Source organism: Carlito syrichta, unplaced genomic scaffold, assembly GCF_000164805.1.
Source record: "Carlito syrichta isolate Samal-C Ts95f unplaced genomic scaffold, Tarsius_syrichta-2.0.1 Scaffold142866, whole genome shotgun sequence".
Classification (NCBI taxonomy): Eukaryota; Metazoa; Chordata; class Mammalia; order Primates; family Tarsiidae; genus Carlito; species Carlito syrichta.
In genome coordinates this window covers 157906-165238 of record NW_007086962.1, presented here as the reverse complement: position 1 = coordinate 165238, position 7333 = coordinate 157906, and positions in this window count along the sequence as shown.

Genomic DNA, 7333 nt, shown 5'->3' with positions numbered 1-7333 from the left:
TCCCTGGCTGGGAGCAACATCTGCTTGGAGTCCCTCATGCTGGTCCGAGTCCTGCAAGTAAACACCACACACCTCTGTGTCTTCCCACTCTCCGGATCCCACTGCAAATCAGAGTGCAGCCCAGTGGGCAGATACCAGCAAATCCTCAGTGCACCTGAATCTGCGAGGCTATACTCCTTGCAGCCTGGCCCAGGAGATCCAGAGAGTGGGTGGGATTCCAGGGGTAGGTGATGCTTCCTTCCACCCTTGGCCCATACCAACTGGGAAAGAGAGCCCAGGGAATAGCAGAAGGGCTAGAGAATGGCATCTGGGGAGACCTAGTGAGGCCCAAGAGCCAAGAGGGGGTTGTTCCCAGGGTCAAGGCCTGGGCCTGGGACGTTGGAGATCTCCGTCAACCTCCCTGCAGGCCCAGGACTTCTGAATCACCCACATTCTCTTAAGCATCACCCTGTGTCATAATTACTGGTATTCCTAGCCAGTGCCTGGCACATAGTAGGCCTTCAATAAATATTTGTTGGACGGGTGGATGGATGAAGGTCAATATTTCACTCTTAGCCCTAGCTCCTAGCCCTAGTCTGGCACTTGGTAGGTGCTAGCAGGTGTCCTCCTGCAAGGGTGAATTTCCTCAGAGAACCTTGGGTCATGTGTTCTGGCCAGGCCCATCGGAGAGAAGACATTCTGCCAGGTGCACTGTTGGTGTTCCCCAGAGGGCCTTGGCTGTGATGTGCATGTCTATTACCATAGGACCAGGGTGATGGAAATACCGCCACCTTCACCGCCACCCCCAGGAAGGTGGGGGGCCCACTCCTGTTTCATAAAACATGGCTTCAGAGCCTTTTCATCTGTCCCAGAGAAGGCCACCTCTGAGGCGCTGGGAGACACAATTAGCACAGGGTGACTTAGCCAAAGAAAAATCAGCCAGGGCAGCCATAGGCTTTTAGCATAACATCCCTGGGCTTCCTAATGGACTGGTGGCCCACTTTGCAGTCCTGGCGCTCAGACCTAGAGTCACGGCGGGGCATGCCGCCCCCTCCTCCTCGGGCACCAGATGCGGGGAGCCCGGAGCCTCAGGGCAGCTGGGGTGGCTGTCCGCCCCCACTGCCTCTGTCCATGGTGCTGAACCAGGCTCTCCCAACAGAGGGTGCTACAGCACAAAGCAAATTTCTCTTCTCCCGTGCCCCCCAGAGGTCAGAGGGGCCCTCTGTGACCTCCAGCTTGTTTCCCTCCAGGAGAGAGGAAACACCATCTCCCCCAACCCGACTTCCAAGGTCATGGACTCTCCTGGTCTGGAGAAGGAAGCCCTGTGGGGTTCAAGAATCATCTTAAGAGTCAAAAACATTTACGAAAATGCGTCTCTATGCCAGGCTGTTAACATACTGAATGTGTAGGAACCCAACAAGACTTCACAATAACGGATGAGGTGAGTACGGCCATTATTCCCTATGGTGCAGAGGAAAATATGGAGGCACAGAGAGGTTAAGCAACTTTCTCAGTCAGTGCAATGCAGCTGGTAATGGAGCCAGATGTGAACCCAGGCAGAGCTCTAGACCCAGAGCTCTCAAACACCTTGCCTGGAAAACGCACACACACACGTGCATGCACATGCACACACGCACACAAGCACACAACCCCAGAACCAGAGAATTAGGAGAAATCCTCTGGGTTCAGATGTCAGCCTTACCACCTACTGACCATGTGCACTTTATCTCTCTGTGTGCCTCTGTTTCCTTGTTTATGGGCATGTAGCCAGCACTCAATAAATGTCATCAGGGGATGTTGTTGTCATTGGTGTCTTATTATTACTACTGCTCCAGAAATCCAGGAAGCCATCGGAGGCTTGTCCATGGCCAGGGCAGTATTTCCCTGCAACTCACAGACCTCCTGCTCACAAGATATTAATGGGTATTTATGGAAAGAGAGTTCTGAGGCCAAATGAGTGTAAACTTCAACTAAACAAAACTGGAAAACAAATAAACAGACATACAGAATACACATGACGGCAGGACTTCTCATAACCTGTTGCTTGCTTGTGTGAATTTAAATGTCTAAGAAGTAGATCGGCAGACCTTTCTCAAACATGTTTAACCTTAAGACTCTCTTTCAAGGAATGTTTTTCACAAACATGCAAAATAAATGGTCCGTGGGAGCCAGTTTGGGGAACGTTGGTCTCCTGGGTCGAGCCCCTTTCTCAGGTCCTGTGATGCTGGGACCCTCTCCCCACCACAGCCTGAGATTCCCACAGAAGCCTGCTGGGCTCTTCCTCTGGGAAGATGTGATGGAACTTGAGAGTTCGGATGGACGAGGTCCATGAAGGACAGAGCATCAGACTTAATTCCTAGTGGCCGACTCCATATCAATTTGGGTCACCAGTGTTAAGGCGTCACTTTCAGTTGCATTTAATTTAACAAATGAGAAAAAAAAAAGACTCAGTCCTGCCTGAGATGCAGGCTAGTGGATATTTAATCCCCAGCACAGAGAGGCAGAGGGCTGGAAGGAGCCATGGATGGCACAAGTGGATGTGTGGACGATGTACCCTCCCCAGCTGGAGAGGGCACCCCCCACCACAGATCTGCCTATCCCTGCACCTCAGCTCCCCACACCTTACCCTACAGTGCTCCCAGCGTACCCAGAGACTGCATTCTAAGGCCTTCTGGTCTTGCCTCTCTCCTACTACCATGTCCCTCATGCTCTAGTTCATTCTCTGCTTCTCAAACAGTTGGGTCTTTTATTCCCTCTCTGCCTTGGCCTATGCTATTCTTTCTACCTGGTGTCAGTCCACCCTTCTCCACCTACCAATTTTCACTCACCCATTAAGGCCAATGTTGACAGTCGCCTCTGTTGGGAAGCTTTCCTCTTCACTCCCACAGGGTCAGGCGTATCCCCCCTTCCCTATCTCAATACAGCCCTTATAACATTGGTTTGATATGTCTCTGAGACTGTAACCAATGTGAGGGTAGAGACCACAGCTGATTCATCCCTATATTACCTGTGCCTGACAGGTAGTAAGTGCTCAAGAAAGGGACTGTTGGGTGGAAGAAAGGAAGGAGTGGAAGACTGACTGGATGGATGAAATGATGAATAGGTGAGAGAATTATTGAATGGATGGATGGATGAATGGATGGACAGTTGGATGGATGGATATGAGAATTATTGAGTGGATGGGTAGATGGATATGAGAATTATTAGGTGGATGGATGAATTATTGGAAAGATGGATGGATGGATGGAAGGAAGGAAGGAAAGAAGGATGGATGGATGGATGGATGGATGGATGGATGGATGGATGGATGGATATGAGAATTATTAGGTGGATGGATGAATTATTGGGTGAATGGATGGATGAATTATTGGAAGGATGGATGAATGGATGGAAAGAAGGAAGGAAAAGAAGGATGAATGGATGGATGGGTGTATATGAGAATTATTGAGTAGATGGATGGGTGGATAGATATGAGAATTATTAGGTAGACGAATGAATTATTGGGTGGATGGGTGGATGAATTATTGGAAAGATGGATGGATGGATGGAAGGAAGAAAGGAAGGAAGGAAAGAAGGATGGATGGATGGATGGATGGATATGAGAATTATTAGGTGAATGAATGAATTATTGGAAGGATGGATGGATGGATGAATGGATGGATATGAGAATTATTGAGTGGATGGATGGGTGGATGGATATGAGAATTATTAGGGGGATGGATGAATTATTGAGTGAATGGATGAATTATCGGAAGGATGGATGGATGGAAAGAAGGAAGGAAGGAAAAGAAGAATGGAGGGATGGATGCAATGGCGGGTAGGTGGTAGACAGATAGATTAAATAAATCATTGTTGGGTATGTGAGCACAAGGAATGGAAGACTGGAGAGATTATTCAAGATTAGTAAGCATCAGCAACACTTTTACTTTGTCCTGTATCCTCACATTTGCTAAGTGTGAGAGACCCGCACCGAGAGATAATAGTCATAGTTCAAAGGTGCCAACAGATGTAGTCAAGTGCACTGACTGAAAGCATGAGCTCCAGAGCTGGCCTGCCTAGACTCAAATTTCAGCTTCAATGCTAAAAAAAGAGAAAGACCGTTGGAAGGAAGGAAGGAAGGAGGGAAGGAAGGAGGGAAGGAAGGAAGGGAGGAAGGACCTTCCTGCAAGAACTTGTGCAAATTACTTTACCTCTGTGTGCTTCAATCTGCTCATCTGTCATGGGGAGGTGGGGATAAGTGTCCCGAGCTCACAGCGTTGTGGTGATTAAACAAGACAATGCTTCACATGTCAGCACTCAATAAATATTAGCTGTAACAACTTTTACCCACAGCTGAGGCAGCCATGCCACACTGCGGTTCCTCCTTTTCATCATCCCTGGCTTCCTGCCTTCTGAGTGGAGAGGGTGGGTGACTCTCCAGGGCCGGGATCTCAGGGGACTCAGCCGATGCTGGCTGTGACCCCAGATCAAAGAAAAAGGCAGGACGAACGGGATCTGCAATTCACTCTCCTTCTCGCAGCGTGAGTCAGTCTGTCCCTGGCTCTCGACTCTCTAGTCTCCATAGTCCTCGCTCAGGGCTGGGACTTTCTGAGGTCGCCCCGGGAGTCGCCCCTTTCCGCCTTTCCTGGCCCAAACTGCAATACCACATGTGGACAACAGGTGGCACCATCCAATATACGATTTGCTCCATTTTTACAACCTTTCAAGTTTGAAGGCCGGTAATTCTGTAAAACGAATCTGCTTCCTAGTTTGCAAATTCTTTAGGCTTTAGTATATTTACAGGGAGGCATGATATTGCAAAACATGCATACTTAAGTTCCCTAGTGAGCCACCATTGCGTGATGGGTCCATAATACTATAGATGAGGAAACAGGCCCAAAGACTGCCAGCTCCCTGTGGTCTCACGCTTTGAGGCACGTGTTGTCCCCTCCACATAACGCAGCAGTACTCTCTTCAGCCAATTCACCCATGTGTCTTGTCTCCCCAGGTAATGCTCTACGCACTGGAAGACCCCGGCCCACTCTGTTCCTTGAGAACTCCCATGCCACCGTGCCCAGGCATGGGTCACGTGATCCTGGAGGAACCAGGAGCAAAGGGGGAAGGCCTGGCTAACCAGACTAGTCATTCTGCTGGGAGTACACAGGTATTTGTTGTGCTCTGGTTCATGGCAAAGCCGACGGGTGAAACCTGACAATTCCCTCCTCTTTCTATCAATGTGCTTTCTGTCTTGAGTTTTAAGGCCCAGGAACATTTGAGAAAATTTCAGCTGGATGGGAAGGACAGGGAGGCAATTTCCTCTCTCTGGGCTTCACAGCGGCCGCTTGAGAGCGGCAGAGGCTGGGCTTGCTCTGCGAGCCCCTGGCGGTCTGTCTTGTCCAGGCACAAATCCTCCTCCACCTTTGTTCTCTTCGTCTATTCCTTTCTGGGCCACTGGTGAAGTGGATACTCTGGACCTGGTGCTGAGCTAGGACTTGAGAGACTGGCTTTCTGGAGGAGGTGAGACCTGGACCTGGAGCTCTGAAGGATTCCTGCCTGAGCCGGGGAGAGAGAACAGGCTCAGGGGCGGGGGAGAGCCTCAGGTGCGATGCCTTAGAAAAGCAGCATGTGGCGGAGAAGGCCGTCTGGGGACCTCAGGCGGTCGGGGAAGGCTGCAAGGGCGTGGGGTGTAGGGAGAGGAGGCTGTGAGGTTAGGTCTTTGTAGCCCACACAAGGCAATGAATGCTGAGGAGGGTCACCACTACCGCTGAGGGCATTGAAGGCCACCCATGTTTACTGGGCTTCTCCTCTGGCCCAGGCGCTGAGCTGGGTGTCAGGGGCATGGAAGCCAAAGGACACAATTTGTGCTCCAAGGACCTGGTGGTTGCCGGGGCTGGCAGACAGTCAGCACTGCCTGTGAGCCAAAGTCAGGGCAACCCGCTGCACCTGCTAACCAGGCCACTCTCCCCAGAGCTGCGTCCACCATCCTGGTCAGTCAGTTTCTCCTTCCCAGGTGCATCTGAGGTGCGTCCTACTGTGTCCCCAGTCCGCATCCCAGGCAGGCTTCTGAATGAAGGAGAGACAACTGAGCTCCTCACCGTTGACTCCACAGCCCTTGACCGTCCACGCTCCAGGATTACAGGCTGAGCACAACACCTCCCTTGGAATCTGCCGTGGCTCCCTGTGGGCTCCAGACTACAGCCAACGTGCTGGAATGGCCTCTGAGGGTCTTCAGGTCCACACCGGGCTCCCCCTGCTCCTGTGTCCCCATGCTCGGGTCTCAGAGCCCAGGTGCCCCTCCCGCCTCCCCACTCCCTGCCGTTCACTCCCTTACCCTGGCCAGCACCCTCCGCACACCCTATAGGCTGGCTGATCCCTACTCGTGCTCCAGGGCCTGGCTGTAGTTGTCACTCTGTCAGGAGGTCTGCGTTAGAGGCCTTCTCTTGGCTTTTACGGCCTCTGCACTTGCACTGTGAAACTCAGAGTCTAGTGGTTCCTCACTAGAGCTGCCTGGGCAGACAGCAGCAAAGGGGCCGATCACCGCTCCCAGACATCTGAGCTCGCCGCAGCCTCCGAAACCCTCTTTTAAGGAAGAGGCGGAACTTGGCGGCACCCCGGGGTGGCTGCAGTGGTCCACATCTCTGCAGGCGGGCTCTGGGGAGGGGGGCTCAGGGCACGTGAAGGGGTGAGCGTCGAGGGGCCCACCCTCCCTCTCAGACAGTGCCATCCTCTCTGGCAGGCACAGCTCTCCGTCCCACAGAAGCCAAGGGTGTCCTGGGTGCCCCAGGACCGATTGTCTTCCTGGCGCCAACTTCCAGGCCCAGCACTCACTCGTGAAGATAATGAAATGCCACCTCCCTCCAGCTGCCCCGTCGCGATGTCAGGAGGGACACAGGCCTCTTCCTGAGTGCTGCTCCTTGCCGCCGTTCGATAAGGCCCATATTTCACACCCCGAGTGGCTGCATTTCAGCAGTGGGTGAAGTGGTTTTATTTTTATCGCGCACGCAGGCATATAAATATATTCGAGGAGCTCAGAAGCACTTTAGGGTTCTCTCTGGAAGGAAGGTTTGGTGTGAATGTGAGGGAGCATGGTAATTAGCTCGTGCAGGGCACAGCCTCCACAGGGCACGGGGGTGCCACCCTGGCAGCAGCCCTGGCCCCGCCTCCTAAAAGTCATGTCTGCCCTCGCGGGCTCCTGAGCTCAGAGTGATGCCGTGGTAAGCTTTCTGGAACAAAGCTTACACAAAACAAAACAGATCTGGGTTCCCAACCTTAACTCTGCCACCTGCCAGCTCAGTGACCTTGGTTTTCTGTTTGCTTGATTTGAGTCGGGGTCTCACGCAGTCACCCAGGCTGGAGTACAGTGGCACGATCACAG